At 43.8% G+C, this 20,853-nt stretch overlaps 1 long non-coding RNA gene across 1 annotated transcript in view; it reads left to right on the top strand.

The window, feature by feature from the left end:
- The window catches only part of LOC121156991, a 32,158-nt gene extending 13,148 nt beyond the window's left edge, over positions 1-19,010 (top strand). The window contains exon 2 of the long non-coding RNA XR_005883968.1: positions 18,729-19,010. This is a non-coding gene — a long non-coding RNA (uncharacterized LOC121156991). The remainder of the gene's footprint in view (positions 1-18,728) is intronic.
- The last annotated feature ends 1,843 nt before the right edge of the window (positions 19,011-20,853 follow it).

Here is a 20,853-nt window from a genome sequence, read left to right as displayed (position 1 = left end):
AGAAATACAGGAACAGTTCATGGCGTGTGCTGTTATTTTGAGAGTTGGAGGAGGGCATGAAGCATTTGGGAGTTGACAACAGTTGAATGTCAGTTGTGGGCAGCTGGATTTGGAATAGGGTGGACTGGGGCAGAAGATTTCTTAGAAAGCTTTCAGTATTACTTGAAATTCTAACGTTGTTTATATGCATTGCTTCGATACTTGCTTTCCATAACCCCTGAGAGTCAGGCAGGGAGCCGGACGTGCGGGTGGCAGGAGGGAAGGCGTGCGTAGTCAGCACACATTGCAGAAAGGCTGTTTGAGAAGCTGTTAGGGCTCCCGGATGGGACGCCCGCTGCTCTGGCTGGAAGAGCCGGGACCTGCAGAAGGGAACTGACTCAGGAATCCTGGCTTCATCTCTCACCGTACAACCTACACCATAAGCACTCTTCGAAGCTCTCAACTCTGTGTTCTTCTGGTAGCCCGTTTCCTTTCTTCATGATTTTGTACATGTAGCTTCTGACTTCAGCTTCCATTCCAGTGGCACGCTCAGCTCTGGACTCAGGACCTCGAGTATTCACGGTCACAGACGACAATATGCTTTCCTGAGTTGACGACCTCAGCCATCCATCCTGGATGTGTCCCTGAGAGGAGCCCTCTCCTGGTTTCTCTCGGCCTTGTTGAAGAATCCATGAGGCCAGGAGGACCTAAGAAATGTACATAGACTTTCGGTAACCATCAAGTGAGAATTGGGAGGCTTCTTATCACTACTTTTAATATAATTTGTTTAATTATGAGTTTAACTTTTAACATTTTTTTAAAGGTTTATTTGAAAGGGAGACTGAGAAAGAGAGAGAGGAGATACAGAAACTCAGAAATACAAAAACTGAATCAACATTGAACTTTAGTAGAAGTACGTGAGAAGCACCATGAAAGATTTGGAAGGGAGGAAATCTTTCTGAAACTTCTCTATATGCAGATGAAAGATGACCAGAACTTCAGTAATGAAACTGATAAAATCCTAAGAATCCTAAATTAATGGACCCACTTTCTAACTGTTATCACTGTCCTATATTTGGGAAAATCTATACATTTTTATTTATATATCAACTTATCATCTACGGTCTCAGTAAGACTAAGCACCCTGAGGGCAGGGATGAAATCTGTTTAATTTCCCAAAGCTTCTCACCATCAGTCCAGTGTCCGGCATCTAAAAATGCTGTACAGACATCTGGAGATGAAGGAGTGTCAGTGAGAGGGAAGGGCTTTCCCTCTGTGGAAGGGTGGTGTAGGGAAGGGGTGGAGAGATACAGGGGACCCATAAGCAGTGGTGCAGATTTGCAAAAGACAAATGGGGAGCAGTTGGCTTGTCCTGGAGAATGGCTCCTCTTCTGGCGTAGGAGACCAGGACAAACAGATGCCTAAGAGCTCTATCGCATCTGTAGATTACAAAACCTGTCGTCTGGGCCTGTGCTGCTAATCGCTGCCGATAATACTGGCACCCTGAATGGGGCCAGCTTGACTCCTGGATGTCCCATTTCTGATTCAGCTCTTTGCTAATACACCTGGGAAGGCAATGGAAGGTGGCCAAAGTGTTTGTGACCCTGTATCCACATGGGAGACCCAGATGAAGCTCCAGTTTCTTTGATACTATCTGGCCCAGCCCCAGCTATTGTGGCCATGTGAGTAGTGAATCAGTGGATGGAAGCGTTTTCTCTAAACTTCTCTATGTAACTCTGCCTTTCAAGTAAATAGTGCACACACACACACACACACACACACACACAAACACACTTTTCTTTTTAAGAAATGATCTCTGTTTCCTAGAGAAGTAGTAAGTACAGTTATCAAATGGGTGAGAGAGAGAGAGAAAAGAGAGAGAGAGAAAGCAAAAGGTGAGGAGAAAGAGGAAAAGGAAGAATTTAAAGTGGTGGTGATAATTTAACAAAATTACTCCAAGAAAATGAATAAATTGGCAACCAGAAATACCCAAGATTTCTGAGGAAGGGCCCAGCTGAGGAACAGTTTGGTCAGATTAAACTGTCTCCACATGGTACCGATGGGTATTATGGAGGTGGACCCCGAAGATGAGAGGACTGACTGTGATTTGTACCATAGAGGTGGACTGGGAAGACTGATGGGTACTGTGGATGTGGGCCTGGAAGATGAGAGGGCTGACAGTGATGGGTACCATGGAGGTGGGCCTGGAAGATGAGAGGACTGACAGTGATGGGTACCATGGAGGTGGATCCAGATGAGAGGACTGACTGTGATGGGTGCCATGGATGTGGACCCCGAAGATGAGAGGACTGACTGTGATGGGTACCATGGAGGTGGGCCTGGAAGACTGATGGGTACCATGGAGGTGGGCCTGGAAGATGAGAGGACTGACAGTGATGGGTGCCATGGAGGTGGGCCTGGAAGACTGATGGGTACCATGGAGGTGGGCCTGGAAGATGAGAGGACTGACTGTGATGGGTGCCATGGATGTGGATCCAGATGAGAGGACTGACTGTGATGGGTGCCATGGATGTGGATCCAGATGAGAGGACTGACTGTGATGGGTGCCATGGAGGTGGGCCTGGAAGACTGATGGGTACCATGGAGGTGGGCCTGGAAGATGAGAGGATTCACTTTGATGGGGATCTGTTGGAGGCCGTCTCTTGCTGGTTGGTCATCTGCCTCAGGTGAAAGGACACGATTCGAAGACTCCTGGGATGAGTGCCGATGAATCATTCATGTCTCCAGCTGGGAAGAGCTTTGAGTGTGTTAGCTAGGACGGGGACATCAAAATCAAGACCTCAGCAGTTGGCTTCTGGAAAAGGTCTCTCCAAGGGGCTGGAGCCTGCCTTGTATGCTGGGTCCTATGTCTGGAAGATAACTGTTCTTCAGCTTCTGTCTAGTCAGGCCCTCTCCGCTCCTGGTTCTCATTCTCACCCGTGGGAGTTACAAGCCATGGAGAGGTGCCCACAGCTTCCCTGCTGGGCCCACTCCCAGCCCTGGATCTTGCACTTTCCTGGAGGTTCTGAATCTAGTGTCACAGAACTCGTTCCCATTCCCAGCACTTGCCAGCCAATGCTGTGACAAAGCCAAATCAACTAGCAATTACTCTGCCTCATGCACGCACCAGTGCATACGGTTCTTCAGCCCAGCCTGGCTCTCCTCCAACCCAGCCCCATGTAGACCAACAGGTGTTGTAACGCTGCCTGGCCTGTGTCTGCTCCCGATCCCAGTGTCAGTGCTCATACTCACCAGCAGGGGTAGTGACTCAGCCGCGACCCCTTGCAGTTCCCCTGCAGGGCTGACCCCCATCTTGGGTCTGTGTGTGTGTGTCTGTGTATTTCCTTAGATTTTTACCTAATGTCTTCTTAATGTTCATCTAAAGTACACTTTATGTGTAGTGGTTAAGTCTCCAAGGCTCTTCTTGGATATGACAATTCATCAGCTTTTGTTTTGCTTTTGATTATTTTGACAATGTTGTGTTGTCCTGGTCAGGTATTTGTAAAATGTCCCTTGACTTGGATTTGTCTGATATCTCTTTCCTGATTAGACTGGGGTTATAGATTTTTGAGAGGAAGCCCACAAACGTAAGGAAATGGGCCTGGCACGGTAGCCTGGTGGCTAAAATTCGCACATTGCGTGCATGGGATCCCAAATGGGCACCTGTTCTAATCCTGGTCAGCCCCGCTTCCCATCCAGCTCCCTGCTTGGTGGCCTGGGAAGGCAGTTGAGGATGGCCCAAGGGAGAGACCCAGAAGGGGCTCCTGGCTCTTGGCTCCTGGCTTTGGATTGGCTCAGCACTGGCTGAGGCTGCTTAGGGAGTGAATCAATGGATGCAAGATCTTCCTCTCTGTCTCTCCTCTCTCCTCCTCTCTGTATATCTGACTTTGCAGTTAAAAAAAAAAAAAAGTAATATTAAAGAAAAGGAAACATTCTTACCAAGGGACTATGGGAGGTTACTTCAACATATTTGTGAAGACAGGAAATCAAAGGTGTATTTTTTTGTGCAGCATATTTTTGAAATCCTGGTATAACATTTTCGTAGTACACACTCGCCATGAGGACTCTGAGGAGCCCGTGTCCGTGGTGTCATCGCTGGCTTTGCCCGAATCCTGTAGCGGAGCTGCTCATTGTCACTGTCTGATGTTCTGTTCCTTTTCCGTCCTGTACTTTCTGCGAAGAAGGCATTGTGTCCTGTCCGGGCTTAGCTGGGCCGTTATCCTCCACCTCCTGAAGGGCAGGTTAGACACAGACAGTGTTTGAAATCTTCCTGCATGCGGCGTTTTCCCTTTACTTCACATATTTACCTACTCAACTATACATTTATAACACTGTGGACGTCGGGGTATTTATTTTATACTTTGGCTTATTATCAAATGCTGATTTATTTACTTTGTGGCTGAAACTGTTCCAGCTTTGGCCATTATAATCTCCTTTTGTTAGGCTGTGTGCCCCTTTGACATACTTCCAGCTTAGTGAGTGTATTCAGATATTAATTTATTTTTAACATCTTCATACTCTCTGGCACTGTAAGATACTTATCTTATATATTTCCTGCCCTGGGCTTAGATTGAGTCGTTTTTCCCAGAAGACATGGCTCTTTTTCTTGGAAAATGGTGTTGGAAATCATGACCTGAAAGTCTGTGCTGGCTGTGTTGGTGCTAGGCAGTGTGCCTCTGACCTCAGCCAGCAGCCAACTGGATGTGTGCAGGCCAACTGTGCATACATATTCCTATAAATATTTCTTTAAAAACACGTTTATTTGAAAGACTGCTTTACAGAAAGAGTACGTCTGGGGGGATGGAGAGGTGGGGAGAGAGAGAGATCTGCCTGTTCACGGTCCAAATAACTACGGCCAGTGGCGCGGACCGGGATGAAGCCAGGAGCCAGGAGCCTCATCTGAATTTCCCGTGCTGCCTTCCCAAGAGCATTACAGGGAGCTGCACAGGAAGTGGGGCAGTGAGGACTCCAACGAGGGCACACGGGATGCTGGCAGGCTTAATGTACAACTTCACCACCCTGGTGCCTAGATAGTTCTTTTCTTTTTGAAAAGGTGTATTTTATTTATTTGAAAGGTAGAGTTACAGTGAGAGTGGGTAGAGAGGGCGAGAGGGATGCGGCAATCTTGTATTTGCTGATTTGCCCCCTGATGCCCACAGTGGCTAGAGCTCTGCCTGACTGAAGCCAGAAGCCGGAAGCTTCTCTCAGGTCTCCCAGGTGGGCGTAGGAGCCCAGCTCGTTGGGCCATTTTCCTCTGCCTTTCCCAGGTGCATTCAGGTGAGGAGCTGGATAGGAAGTGGGCAGGCCAACACTCCAACTGGTGCCCCTGTGTGATGTCTGCGTCGCAGCATTATTCAGTGTGGCACACAGCCATACAGTGTCTCTATATGAAATATCCGAGTCTGGATTATACTAAGCGTATTTCCATACAAGTGTCTCCAACTGTAACGTGTCCCCACAGCTCCCTCCAGCTGCTTCCCTTGCTGCTCTGGGCATCCTTGCTCCTTCCCTCATGGTTCAGTACCGTCATACAGCATGATGTCCACATTGTTAGCTGGGACTCTCCTGGGAAGGAGTTTCCTCAATGAGAATTCAGTGTTGTTTTTTCTTTAATCATTACAACTTTGTTTTCTTGTAAAAAACATTTTTAGGGCCCGGTGCGGTAGCCTAGTGGCTCAAGTCATTACCTTGCATGTGCTGGAATCCTGTATGGGTTCCAGTTTGTACCCCAGCTGCTCCGCTTCCCATCCAGCTCTCTGCTTGTGGCCTGGGAAAGCAGTCAAGGATGGCTCAAAGCCTTGGGACCTTGCGCCCGCATGGGAGACCCAGAGAAGCTCCTGGCTTTGGATTGGCTCAGCTCTGCCAGTTGCAGCCACACGGGGAGTGAATCAACAGATGGAAGTTCTCTCTCTGTGGCTTCTTCTGTGTATTTGCCCTTATAATAATAATAATTATATATATATGAATGAGATATAAGAACACAGAGAGTGATACAAATTTTTAACTAAAACCTATAGAAAATCAGAGGTTACTGCTTAGCTCTCTCTCCTTGGAGCTCACATAAGCTCTTTTTTGGTTTTGTTCTTGCAATTATAAACACATTTCCAAATCTCCAAGAAAGAATGTTTTGAAATAAAAACTATGGGAAAAATGTAACAATCATGAGAACCAAAATCAAACATACAGAATTTAGCAAATAACATTTTTTAAAGATTTATTTTTTAATGGGAAGCCAGATATACAGAGAGGAGGAGAGACAGAGAGGAAGATCTTTCGTTTGTTGATTTATTCCTCAAGTGGCCACAATGGCCGGAGCTTCTCCGATCCGAAGCCAGGAGCCAGGAGCTTCATCTGGGTCTCCCACGTGGGTGCAGGGTCCCAAGGCTTTGGGATGTCCTCAACTGCTTTCCCAGGCCACACGCAGGGAGCTGGATGGGAAGTGGGGCTGCTGAGATTAGAACTGGCACCCGTATGGGATCGTGGGACTTTAGCCACTAGGCCACTGCACTGGGCCCACAAACAGCATTTTAATCTCATGATGTTAAAATGTCATGATCTCAGCTCTGGGGAGTGAACCAGCGGCTCAAGATCTTTCTGCCTCTCCTTCTCTTTGTAAATCTCACTTTCCAATAAAAATAAATAAACCTTAAAATTGTTTTTTTAAATTTCTTTTTCATATTGTTTACATAGTTAGAAGGGGTGGAGGTCCACGTGGCACTGATGGGGGTTGGGAGGGTGACAAATGGATGAGTTAATTTTTTAAAATACACTTTGGATTCCTTGGAGTTTCATAATTCATTTCCAGAAGGACTTCGATCAGCAGCTTATTCCCCTCATCCTCTTTGAGTAAGGTTTGCTCTTCAGTTTATAATAGTTATACTGTTTTGTCACATTCCTTTTGGGATTTCACAACCTCAATTTTCTTGAAGATTTTGTTTTTAAAACTTCCCTTCACTTGATTTTTTTCTGCTGTGAAGTTTTATTTTATAAGGGTCCTTTTGGCTTGTCGAATATTTCATTTATAGTAGCTAGTGGTTAGCAGTTGGAACCTGTGAAGATTCCCCTGGAATTTTAAGGTGTTTTTAAGTTTTCTTCCGTCTGCGTGGACTATGTTCAAGGTTTATCTGATGCACCCGCTCACCTTGCGTTGTGTAACAGGAGTTTCCTCAGATTTCTTGTCATCTTTTACCTGACAGGTCATGGTACAGCACGAGGGACTCTGATTTCTGCTTGGAATGTGCAGACTCCGACTGGAACGTCAGATGTTGTTAATGCTGTGTTTTCCTCCAGGGAAAAGGGACTACTACCCTCTTTGTGAATGAATCCCTAACAGCGTGCCGAGTCTTTGCACTTGGCCCGATTCTGTCTTCCCGGTTTACATCTGTGTGCTAATATCGGGGTACCCCGGCCCCAGGTGCTGACCAGCACTCCCAGCTCCCCGCGCAGACTCCAGCCCCGTTTCACTCTCCTGCTGCTCTGCCTTGTGGGGAGGGAAGTGACCCAGTGACAGGAGGCACAGAGCTCACAGTTGGCGCCCACAGGCAGGCAGGTTTTTGGGATTCACGTGCCATCCTCGCGGAGGGACGAGCTGATCTCTGCGCCGTTTCCCCTTCAGTGCCCAAGTGAGCACTCCATTGCTTTTTAAAAGCTTCCGGGGGAGCTTTCCTGCCTGGTCTCCGTCCCTCCTCCCACCTCTGCGGCAGAGCTAACACCTGCCCAGGTGCTCAGGGGAGAGTGGTGAAGTGAAGCCAGGCTTCAGCTTTTCTCGGGGCCCACGGGATCCACGCGTGTGTGTCTACTTTCCCAGCTTCCTGCTATCTGCTTTCCTCGTTGGATGTAGATCTTTCAAAGTGTCCATGTTTCTGCCTGCCTGTCTAATTGTACCTTCCTAGTGGATGCATAAGGGTTTCTGGTAGGAGCAAAATTTGATTCTGGTGTCCAATCTAGTGTTTGTCTTTCCCCAAATCCAGTGTAAAGCTTTTATGCCCTGGTTACAGTTTCAATGAGTTTGAGAGAAAGAAAGAAAAAAAGTGTCTATAAATGTTTCAGAACTTGAAAGCCGTGTTTTTTTACTTTTACCTACTCACATGATCTACCATAATGCTTTCTGAATACAAACTGCTGAGTAAATATTAATAAAATTAAAATACTAGAGATGAGAACATCTCCATTTTGCTGCATCTTAAAGCTGCTTGGACACTCAGAGTCCTAAGGACACTCCGTGCCATGACGTAAATGGTACTGTGTCTCAACTAAGTTAAGAACAAAAAGAATCTCTGTGACTGGTCCTTTTGCTTTCATGTCTAGACAAGCCCCTGGGGAACAGCACTAAACACGTTTATTGTATCTTATAAATCAGCAAAATTAAACCTGTATTATTTCTTACCATTTGAAGTGCTGCTGGAGAGGCATGCAGTTGTAGCCTGTTTCTCCCAGTGTGGCTCTAAGTTAAAGCTAGATGAAGATGCTAACAATTAACTGTATCAATGGGTGTTTGATGTCCTGGGGTGATGTGTACTCTTTGAGTTGCCAACGGAGGTTACATTTAATTAGTATAATTGAAAGATACTATTTTTTTCATTCCTTTCCTGTTAAAGTTTTCCCTTACCTGTTAATTCTTGAAACTTTTAGGAAAATGTTTCTACTTTCTTGCAGCCCTTCCTCTTTCCTTAGGTCTGAGGAATAAAAATATGAATTAGCATGTGAAGTGCAGCGGCATTGTGTCGTACGGCCGCCGTACTTTGGTTTGTTTCTCACCTGTGTTTTCTATTCCTAAAGCCCCCGTAACCTTGGGCTGGCTGCCTTTACGTTGTGGTGTATTAACCAGATGCCACCAACTGGGCATTTCAATACGTGTTTATAACCACAGGTCTTCAAAGAGCCTTGCTAGGAGAAATACAAGACGTGACAGAACCAGGGGTGGTGATAGTGGCAGTGATTGTTAAAGGGTTAAGAAAAGTTGTTAACAATTAATTTTTACATTATTGTCAAATAAATTATTTATTTATCAATTTCTAAAGGTTTGTTTATTCGTTTGGTAGGTAAAGTTACAAAGAGAAAGGAAGAGGCAGAGTAGGAGAAACAGAAGGAGAGAGAGAGATGGAGAGAGTGGGAGAGAGAGTCAAAGAGAGAGACAGAGGGAGAGACTGAGAGGGAAAGTGAGAGAAGGAGAGAGAAAGGGAGAGAGGGAGGGGGCAGAGGGAGGGAAGACCCCATGAAAAAATTTTAAATTTTAATTTTAGATGATGTTAACATAGTTGATCAAACTTCTTGAAGTTTGCTAAAAAACAGTGTGAATAAGATCATGGTGGACATATTTTAAAATTATCCGTTTTAGGGCCTGGCACAGTATCCTAGTGGTTAAAGTACTCACCCTGCATATGGCAGAATTCCATATCAGAATGGGTTTATGTCCCGGCTGCTCCACTTCCCATCCAGCTCTCTGCTTGTGGTCTGGGAAAGCAGTTGAGGATGCTCTAAAGCCTTGGGACCCTATACCCATATGAGAGACCTGGAAAAAGGTCCTGGTTTCTGGTTTTGGATCAGCTTAGCTCTAGTCATTATGGCCACTTGGGGAACGAATCAGCAGAGAGAAGATCTTTCTGTACATCTGACTTTCCAATGAAAATGAATAAATCTGTGTTTTTTTGTTTGTTTTTAATTATCCATTTTAGGTCTAAACGTTTACTGCCAAGCTGATTTGTGTGTGTGGGGGTGGCGGTAGGTCACTTTCTGCCTCAGGACGTGGTTCCTACCGTTGCGCACTCACAGTGATAACAGTAGTCCCACAGGTAGGAGGATCAGTGGCCAGCACACACACAGAGCATGGCCTTGGCATGTGCCGGAGACTACAAACATCATCCTCATGTTGATGCTTTAGAGAAGAGTTAGAGTGTTTCTGTTTTCCACTTTTTTTTTTTTTTAATGTAGTGTTGGATAAAAAAAGATTGAACTTTGTGTACCTTTTAGTGGTAGCCAAGGCAAATTTGAGAACACGATGAAGATGGCTGGGACCACGTAATCCGATTTTATGGGGCCAGAGGTCAAAGCTGAGTCGTAAGCAGAAGCCGCAGTGAAGGCTCGGTGAGCGAGCACTGGCAGTAAGGAGCAGTGAGGTTTGCAGGGTGAAGCGGTGCGGTGCGGTGCGAGGCGATGAGCCGTGCAGGTGCTCTTGCGGGCTCATGCAGTGGGGAGACGCCTCTGTTGTCCTCAGTGCCACACAAAGCCTTGGCATGCCACATAGCACAAAAGCCACAGGATTGCAGACAGGAGCCGCTGTTGGCTAGGCCAGGGTCTGATCCCTCAGTGACTTCTGCCCTGGCCACACTGCTTCTTTGGTTTGCTTAAAAAAATAATAATAAAAATCTTGTCCTCTCTTATGCCACTACTGTTTCCTCTGCCTAGAGGTTTCTGCCACCTGTACCTACTTGCCTGGCTCCCTTGCCTCGGTCTCGGTAAGGCCTACCTTGACCACCGCTCAAGCCTTGCCCGCTGCTTTTCCAAGCTCCTGGGGTTTGAATGTGCCCACCGTTCACAGGTTCATGCAGTGGAAACATTTGATCCCCACGGTCATGTGCATGCTATTTGGAGATGGAGTCTGTGGGCAGTAAGCGGGGTGCTGGGATGGTGTTTGTGGCGACCTGGCTGGTGCACCTGCTATTTCTTGCTGAGTGATATTCCCTACCATGTTAGGACAGAACCACCAGCCTGGCGTGCTTCTGGATGGCATGGTCTCTACAGCTGTGAGCCCAATAAGCTTCTGTATTTTGTAAGCTGCTCCATTTCCGGTATTTGTTGTAGCAACAGAAATGGACTAAGATATTAACTTTCCCTATTTATATGCAAGAGCTTCAAAAAGCTCATGGAAAATATGTACTATGAAAAAAGCATGGATCGCAAAAGTCTTTTGTACAAAAATAAAAAGTCATTTTGTAATTCCATTGCCCACAAGCCTTCAAAGTACTCTCATGGAATAGAATCTGCTTGCTGTGTTCATGTTTCCCTTACGCCTCTCCTTTCTGGACTACAAGTTCTAAGAAGGCGAGAGGTTTAACTGTTTTGTTCACTGTTGTATCCCAAGTATCTAGAATAGTGACGGGGCTATAGTCAGAACTGATTAAATACTGGTTGAATGAATGAGTGAATGAATAAACAAATGGAAGAACCGGGACCAGCCTGCCCTGACAACTCTTTCAGGAATTAGTTGGCAAGGGCTCCGCACGTGACAAAAACTTCAGCCTCTAGCAATCGAATGCAATCTTTTCAGAATGTAATGACTGAGTTTAGTTAGACTTTGAAAATATCCCTTTTTTCCAAAATCCCACTATCTTCTCTACTTTACTGCCTGAAATTTAAATTTTTCTCAGACAAAGAGTATCAGAGAACTATAGATAAGACCCACATGATCCTGATAATGAACAGATCTTGGCTTCAGTTTTGGGACCTACGGACAGATGGCGTTAAAGGCCTCTTTGCATTTCTGCATGACTAGTCGTCTGGGTTAATCATTACCATATGATTCAGCAGTTATGGTTTTCCTTCTAATGCTTGTGAGTTCTGACTCTTTCATAATGTTTCATTTTTTGGTATTGTAGATTTAATAATTTCTTCCCTTCCCGTTTTACCTAATTATTATATAAAGTTGCTGATTTTTGCAGAAAGGCAATATATAGCTTGATATGTATAAAATGGTAGTATACTATAGTAATAATTATAAAGTGTTCAGACATGTTGAAAATGTACCTTCTGGCAAGTTCTGACTTGCACTTCAGAGACATTTATGCTAGTCTTCTAGAGGGGCCTGGGGAATTTGGAATTCTGAAAATTTGCTCTCTGTCTCCAGTTCCATCTGAATCAGCAGAGGAGCTTGAGGGCTGATTCCCAGGTGGCACCCTTAGACAGGCAGCGTGAACATGAACTTCCAAGGGGAAGCTTTAGGACAGTAAAGGTGGAGAACCACTACGCAGGCACGGAAGCAGGAAGCAAGCCACACGGCCCGGAGGAGCGAACTGCAAGCCAGTTAGAGCTGGAGTTGACTCCCTTCCTGGGGAGAGCGAACTGCAAGCCTGTTAGAGCTGGAGTTATATATATATTTTTTTCTTTTGCAGCTAGCAGATATTGTTTAAGGAGGCCTTTGGTGTTTCCTGTAACAGACTATGTCCTTCATTTGTTCTTTTCACTGTTTAGCAGATTACATTTTTAAATTTAGTTTTAATTTTTTTTTTCCCATTATAAAGCTTTGTAAGTATAGGGATCCCCCTTCCGTGTTCCCTTCCTCCCCCCCCTACGGTATCCCCCCCATTATTTCCCCTATAGTATTACAAGAGTGTAGTCCTGCAGCAATTTCCACAACAAACTCTGAGATAGAAGATAATCCATGCATTGTTTAATAATGGAAAAGACAGTTGACATTTCTTTGAATCCTATAGAGCTAGGTCTTCATCAGCCAAATAAGAGGAAAAAGATAAAGTCATGAATTGTAATGGATTTTGAAGTGATCTAGAGAATATAATATGATGACAAAAGGCTTTATGTAATTCTGGCATTTGTTTTAAAAAAAATGAGTACTATGATTTAGTAGAAAAAGTAATGAAATCCTTTTTCTTTTCATATCCTTGCATCATTAGGAATTAACTTTTTACCTGACAATAATTAAAGTAAGTACAGAAATAATGGACACCGAATCAAAGATTTAAACAAATAGCTAGGGCCCAGCATGATGGCCTACTGGCTAGATCTTCACCTTGCATCTTCCAGGATCCCATATGGGCGCTGGTTCATGTCTCGGCTGGTCCACTTCCCATCCAGCTCCCTGCTTTGGGGGTGGGAAAGCAATAAAGGACGGCCCAAAGTCATGGAACCCTGTACTCACGTGGGAGACCCAGAGGAGGCTCCTGGCTCCTGGCTTCGGATTGGCTCAGCTATAGCCATTGCGGCCATTGCAGAGTTAACCAGCAGATGGAAGATCTTTGTCTCTCCTTCTCTCTATAGATCTGCCTTTCCAATGAAAATAACTAAACCTTAAATAGCAAACTTACTAAATCATATGGTTAACACAAATTTTTATTGCTTCTTAGCAAGTTATCTCTCTCCTGAGTAAGAGATTTTTAAAATATAGATAATAACTCCAGTACTACTTCACCTGTCACCTACAGGTCACTCTTCTGCATAAATGTGTAAGAATTTTTGCTTTTGACAGTTGTTCCCTTGATGAGCTTAGAGTTTCCATTTTAAGTATCAATGACACATAAAAAATCTATGTTGTAAGGTTTGACTTTCTTTTAGCTGTTATAAAAAGTGTCCTGGTAGACAGCAGTGAGGAAATGTTGCCAATTTTGCTGCCAAGGACCTCACAGAGAGACAACTAAAGAAGCCAAAGCAGGCAGCTTTTCGCTGTCCCCTGGTAGCTCGTCTCTGCAGTGTTCTGGCAGTTCCTTCTCAGAATCCGTGTGGAAGGAGAGAAGGAAGAACTCCCCTGAAGTGATGCTCTTGCCCGGCCTGGAACACGGGCAGCTGACTTACGCCATCGCAACAGGCGTGGCTGCCCAGCACAGCCTGCCCGCAACACTGAAGCACTGAGCCATCGCAACAGGCGTGGCTGCCCAGCACAGCCTACCCGCAACATTGACGCACTGAGCTTAGCCATCTCACTTATAAACACCGCTCAGACTCTTCCAGACATTCTTCTCATTGCTTCCTTCTCTTACAGTGAGCTCCTCCTTCTTGGGGACCATCCCGAGGCACTTCTTCGCCCATCAATCTCAATCAAGACCAACAAATAAAAGATACAATCATTAGAATCCGAGTGCAGATGTTTTCTGTGTCTAGAGACTTGGTGTCCGTTAGACGGATGTGTTCCTGGCATCTTGGCATCCTTTGAATTGAGCACATTGTTGATGTGACCTGCCGTGTAATAATGCCTGCTGAAATGGCTTTGGTGTGGTAGATTGAAATCATAATTCTGACATTGAAATGTTGTTTCACTGTATGAAAGGCATCGTCCTCAATTGAAACTCGCTCAGGCGATGTGCATTTCATATGGACTATACAATACAAAATTCTTAATCAGACTTAAATCTTTATTTAAAAAAAAGACAGAAAAAAGAAGAAACCACACAGCATAGAATTTGACCCTTTTGTTTTAGGAAATTGGGATTAAAACCTATCTCTATGGTTTTATAAATGTACATTTATTCCAATCATGGTTTTCTGATGTTGATCCAAGTATCAGAGGCATTAATTATTTATCAAAACAAATGAGAATACTTAGCTCTTTCTCTCTCAACATTATATACATATGTGTATATATATATGTTAAAATATGTATATTATGTATTTTTAAACAACTCTCATTTGGGAAGGCACCTATCATAAACAGTAGCATGGAAGTGCACCTCCACATACCAAGATCTCCAGGAATTCCTTATAATTTGCATTGAATTATAATTCCGTATTTAAAACTCAGCTGAATTCCTCAAGTGGAGGAGGTTTGTGTGCAGAGCACCTGTACCTGCGACTGAACTGTGAGCTCTCAGTGTTGGCTTGAGAGGGAGCAGCATCGGATCCAAGCGACCTGGGAGCCTGTGTGGCTTGTGCCAGTTGGCTGTGGCTCACGCCAGGCACACAGCTCACCTGGGGGCTGTGCTAGAAGTGTCATGCCTTATTTGGGAAGGAAATCAGATTCACGATGGAAGATACATTCTAGAAACTAAATAGCATTCTAATTCATAGTTGAAGTGTGCCACTTGCCAGCAGGGCAATTGATAAATTTGTTTCTGACCGAGATTATGATAAAAATAAAATAAGATATAAAACTTGATGAGAAAAAAAAAATCTGTAGAGAATACATAACACGCAATGTGGAGGAGAGGGGGGTTAATGACATGTTTTTCCTCCGAGTCTCAATTCTGTGACATGCTAGTTTTCTAAAGAAAGAGAATTTTAAAATTTCGTCTGGCACAGATAAGTGGGTAAACGAATCTTGATGGTTTGGAAACGGGGAGAGTAGTAAGAAAGACTGCACTTAGCACAAGAATCATTTTGGAGTGATGAGCACACTGGAGTGTGATGATGTTTATATCACTGTAACAATTTAATGAGAATCATTGAACTACATGTAACGTTATAGGTGAATTCTGTGGTATAGGTTGTAACTAATGAATTTTTTTAAATTAGCAAACTATAGCTTCATGACAGTTTATAGCAGTTTCTCAGATGTGATATAAAAAAGGCAAAGATAGAAAAATTTTAAACATACGTAAGCTGGGATATATCACAATAAAAATATATTCATCAAAGTAAACAATACAGGGCCCGGCACGGTGGCGCAAGTGGTTAAGGTCCTCGCCTTGCACGCCCGGGATCCCATATGGGCGCCGGTTCTAGTCCCGGCAGCCCCGCTTCCCTTCCAGCTCCCTGCCTGTGGCCCGGGAAAGCAGTCGAGGACAGCCCAAAGCTTTGGGAACCTGCACCCATGTGGGAGACCCGGAAGAGGCTCCTGGCTTCGGATCGGCATAGCATCAGCCCATTGCGCTCACTTGGGGAGTGAATCATCGGACGGAAGATCTTCCTCTCTGTATCTCCTCTCTGTATATCCGCCTTTCCAATGAAAAAATAATAAAAATAAATCTTTAAAAAAAAAAAGAAAAGAAAACAATACAATTAAAATATAACCTTCAGAATGGGAAAAGTGTTTTCAAATTATGTGTCTGATAAGGGTGAGTATCCAGAACATATGAAGAACCCCTACAACTTAACAACAGCAATTAACCTGATTCAAAAGCAGGCATTGGACTCGAATAACATTTTATTCGTGGAGATAGACAGTGGACCAATAAGCGCACGAAAAGATACTCAGCGACTCTTCTATCAGCAAAAGGCAAATCAAAACCACGAGATCCTACTTCACATCCATTAGGTCTGTTTTCTACAAAACAGGAAACAGCAGGTGTTGGCAATGGTGTGAAAAAATTGGAATCCTTGTGAACTATTGGCAGGAATGTGAAATGGCATAAGGCCTTGTGGAAAACAATATGCCATTTCTTCCAAAAATTATGGTTGCCATGTGAACCAGTACTTCTGTGTCCGAGAATATATCCGGATGAATGAAAGCAGGATCTCAAGGAGATAGCTGTACATCTATGCTCACAGCAGCTTATTGCAGTTAACTTGTAAGCCAGAGAAAGGGAGACAGGACAACAGAAAAATGCCATAGTTAATGCATTCAGGTAGAGGAATCTTCACTTATTATGCCAGTTAGATTGGCCTATTTGGGAAATCTGGCTATTCTCTCTCTCTCTCTCTCTCTCTCTCTTTCTCTCTCTCTTTCTCTCTTTCTCTCTCTCTCTCTTTCTCTCTCTCTCGATGTCTCGGGAATGTCAGGTAACAATTTAACTTCCACTTAGTGACCTGGGACTTTAGCCCGGGTCACTGCATTTTGAATTTTAGTTCAGTTTGTTGTATCCTAGCTTAGTCCACGTTCCTGGCTGTCTCTAACATTTATTGAACAGGATATAAATGCATCCAAGTTTGTGTTGATAAATTCTGATTTTTGTCTCTGCTATTCATCTGTATTCATCTGGCTTCATGGAATTGAATCACAACTTAATGTGGATAATCTCATGTAGACCAGTTTTATAAATTCTAGTCTCGCAATTCTAACCAATTGCTTGATATTTCTATTTTACTCTCTGAGAGGGGCTGAAGAACAAAAGTGAGAATTCCACATAGTTGAACAAAGGAAGACACTTAGAGAAATTCCTTGGACATTGATCAGCATCTGCTTAGCCAAAGTCCAATCACATGGTAGCTGGGACCCAGGCCTCACCAGTGGCAGCTCAGAGTCTGCCAGCTTATCAGTCAGGTTCTCCTCATTCAACTTTGTAACCGGGCTTGGCGCTGCTTTCTGTCTCACGTCAGTTGTTCTTTTTATTATTTTTTTCAAGATGTATTTATTTATTCAAAAGCAAGAATTACAGAGGGAGAGATCTTCCATCCGCAAGCCCCTTTCCTCATCACTGCTGCTTGTTGTCATCTCGACACTTACTCTTGCCCTAGGGTCATGCAGTGTGCAGAGTGGGCCCTCGGAGCTGTCAGCACCCACAGAGATAAGGACAGCAGATCCCAGCTGGGCAGGTCGGATGACGGGGAGTGCTGACCGGAGGCCAGGAGCGGAGAGGGGATTGCGGTCAGTGCCGTGAATCTGCAGAGATCCAAGGTGTGGGTGTGGGTGAGAGACTCAGGAGGGCCAACTCTGTGGGAAAACCTGATGAACTGCAGAAATTAGAATCCAGGTAAAACTCCCAGCATCCCAACTTCCAATAAGCGAAGAGAGAGCTCTCCTCCCTGTTCCTGACTGATATCTAACATGTTACTTTTTATTTCTTGATAGTTTGTGTTTTTTTTTATCTGAAGGGAAAGAGGGATGGAGGGACAAAAGGAGAGAGAGAGAAAGAGAGTGAGAGAGAGAGAGACAGAAGGAGGCAGAGGGAAATAGAGACACAGAAAAAGTTTTAAAATGTCTGTTCTTGGGCTACAAGGACATTTAGGGACCACGGCATGTGACAGACATGTTTCCTAAGTCAAGTTCCACCACATACTATCTGCGTGATCTTGAGCAAACTTAAATTTTTGGACAATTTTTTAAAAAAAAATTGTAAGAGCAGGGTTACTAAAAGCATGATTGTAGGGCTGTTGTGATGATTACGTAAAATTAAATATTTCAGATAAGACTCCCTAGTAGATATTATTAAACCTTCATTTGATTGAGGTTTTCTGTAGCTACTGAATGAAAACCATGTAAAGAAAATGCCATCACTGCATCGTTTCATAAACTGTGTTCTTTTATGTCAGCCCACGTTGTAAGTGTATAGGAAATATTGCCTGACTCCTTCTTCCCTCTTGTGCTTTCCTTTTGTGTTTTCCTGACTGTAATTTTGACTCTCCTGTAGGCTGCTGGGAAATGGACCCATCGAGCCGAGGCGTTAGGGAGGCCCTGTTAGTTGTTCATCTGTATCAAAATCCTGCTGAAACGGCCACATTCCTAGTGCTGCTTCAGCTCTTTGCCACACTTGGTCACCAGAGAATCCTTGGTCAAGCTGGGTCTGCTAAGTCTAAGCCCAGGGTCTTAGGAAGCCACATGAAAACCAGGAAAGGAAGAAATATGGAGGAAGGAAGGAACGAACAAACAAATGAATCAACAAATGAGGGAAGTTGTTAGTCTGGAATATTTGAATTTGCTTGTGAGGCAATAAATTAGCAGTTCAAGAAAGCTTTGTGCTCTAGTAGAGATTAAAATCTCCAGAGGGAAAAAGCAGAGTGGAAAAAGGCAAAAGGAAAAAGGCCATGGAAAAATATAAATCCAGATTATTTTAGACATTTTTCAACTGTAATTTGAATTTTTTCTTTGTCTAGTAGAGACATTCAATGCTTAAAGGGTATTTCCAGGTGACTCAGAAAAAGAGAACTTGCAGGTCATGCAAAGCAGGAAGAGCATAACAGATGACTTCATGTTTTGGCCCTGCTCTGACTTGGTTACTTAACTTGGTCTTTGTGGACTCAAGCTTATTCATCTGTAGCATGTAGGAGTTCTAACCACCCATTCTTAACAATGGACTTCAATTTAAAAAATCTCGAACATCCCACGAATTGAGAAAGAAGACTTTACAATGTGACTTGCCATATTTTTTTTTAAAGTCACGGCTATGAAAGGAAACAGAATTCACAGGCAAAACCACCTCTTCCTCAAACAGGTGTCACCCTGTGACTTCACCTCTGCCAGAACAGGCGCGGCCCTGGCTTCCGGTGCGCAGGCATTTGCTGGCAGAGCTCTCCTCCTTGTTTTCCCCTGGAGTTTCAGTTCTGTAAGGACCTGATCCAGCTCCCGTGTGCTTCCCTGCCCTCGTTGCATGTATTCTCCTTGAGCCTCAAGCCATAACAGGGAAGACTGGAGTGTTTTCAAACTTGCTTGTTGATTTCTCTTGCCAACTCATCTTTGTGGCCCGCATTTTAATAAATTGTTAACAGTTTTTATCCAAAAGTCATTCTTGTTTAAGCTTTATTGTGTTTAAGTCCTCTTTTAATCTTACAATAGTTCTGAAAAGCAAATAATGTCATTCTTTCTAGAAAGATAAGTCAAGGTTCAAAGGGGTTAAGGGAGTTACCCCAAATCATCCTGCTACAAAGGAGAGCTTCTTATTTTGAAAGCAGAATCTCTCTCTCTCTCTCACACACACACAGAGCATATTTTAACGTAGAGATCTAGGAAAGAAACTGAATGACTCAAACCCGTTAGAATGATTTAGGCTGGGCGTAAGAGCCCTTTCCTTTAGCTTCCTTTGAACAGTGCCTCCCAGTCCTCAGAACCCTGAGAGCGTTCCGGCGGACCCCAGGGGATAATGAAGCTGCTGTTTGTGAAGGGTGGAGTCGTACCACTTGCACACGGTCGTCCGGCTCCAAGAAGCCTTCCCTGCTGGCTGGCCCCCATGTCTGGGTAAATTGTACACCCCTAGTTCTCAGTGACTATGCATTTGGCTGTTAGACATTTTTTTCCTGAAGAATTATTTTCCGTAGATATTTGTGTCTAACAGAAAATCAACACAGCAGCTCGCACCTCTTGACATTCTGGTTCATTAATGACTTTGTTGACTTTCGAGAACTTCTTTTAGCTTGGCTATTACGCAAGACTTAATACAATAGTATGAAATTCAAGTCATCCACTTTTTTTTTTTAATTGTTATTTTCCATGATCCGGCTTTGCAGGTGTAGGGATTCCTGCTCCACCTCTGCTTCCTCCTTCCCATGCTCTTCGTCTCCACTATTTCCCCCATATTATTGTAATCGTATAATCCTCCAGCTACAGTCACACGTGCAACATTCTGCTATTTAAGTATATCATGACATTGTAGGTCTAGGCAATGGTAGAAAATCTAGTATCGTGTTGTCAAGGTAGATGTCACAATGTCGTTGTGAGTCCTCCCTCGATTTGGGGGTGGAGGTGCATATTGCATTGTATCTTCGCTTCCCACTGTGCATCTATACATGTTTACCTATATATCTATTTTTGTGTTTTGCATGAATGATGCCTTATCTCAGAGAGAGCATATGATGTTTGTTCACTCCTCTCCCAATTGTACCTTCTTAAAAATTATTATGGAATAGTGCACGTTGATAAGCTTGCGATCATGGCTATACCCTAGCCTGCTGACTGCTAAGGGATTGCCTAACGTCACACAGGGGCGGGACTGACCTCTGTAAGCTGTTGATTAGGAGAATAAGCAAAGTTTGGGAAAAGAGAACATTCGTTTTTCACTTTCTGTAAGTTCTAGATTGCATACGTAATTTTTAGTATTTAAATGGACTTTTCTTTTTTTGAACTTCATGTTATAATAAGCATGAAAGCCTCCTTTAGAACTCTGTTTCCTACATTCCTGGTACTGTAAGTTATAATAAAAGTTTTTGACTGGAAAATATCTACAAAACAATAAGCTGATAAAATTCATGGGGATTTGATGACTGAGGTTTGGCCAAGTCACCTTGCAATGCCCACGACTTTCAGGGCTGTGGAGTGCTGGTGGCTGGGCAAGTACCAGGCACAGCTGTGTGCAGTTGACACATCCCACAACCGGTTACTGTTTCCACAGATGTGTTTTGATTTCTCAGAATGGTGCTTTGCAAAATTAACTTTGTTGCAAATATTTATAAGTCAGCAAATATAAAAACAGATTTCTATATTATCTTTAAAAATGTGATTTAACAAAATCAGGTCTTCAAGCTCAGTTCAAAAACTGACTGGAGTGAAGGAGGAACTTCAGACGTAACTGGGGTCAGTATGTTCTAACTGCCTCATTCTCATCACGGCTGTTTATTTCAAACTTG

This window comes from Ochotona curzoniae, unplaced genomic scaffold (genome assembly GCF_017591425.1).
Source record: "Ochotona curzoniae isolate NIBS_2020 unplaced genomic scaffold, NIBS_Ocur_1.0 contig_3502, whole genome shotgun sequence".
Lineage (NCBI taxonomy): Eukaryota > Metazoa > Chordata > Mammalia > Lagomorpha > Ochotonidae > Ochotona > Ochotona curzoniae.
The sequence above is the reverse complement of the archived record's forward strand: the minus strand, read 5'-3'. Positions and strand labels throughout refer to the sequence as shown.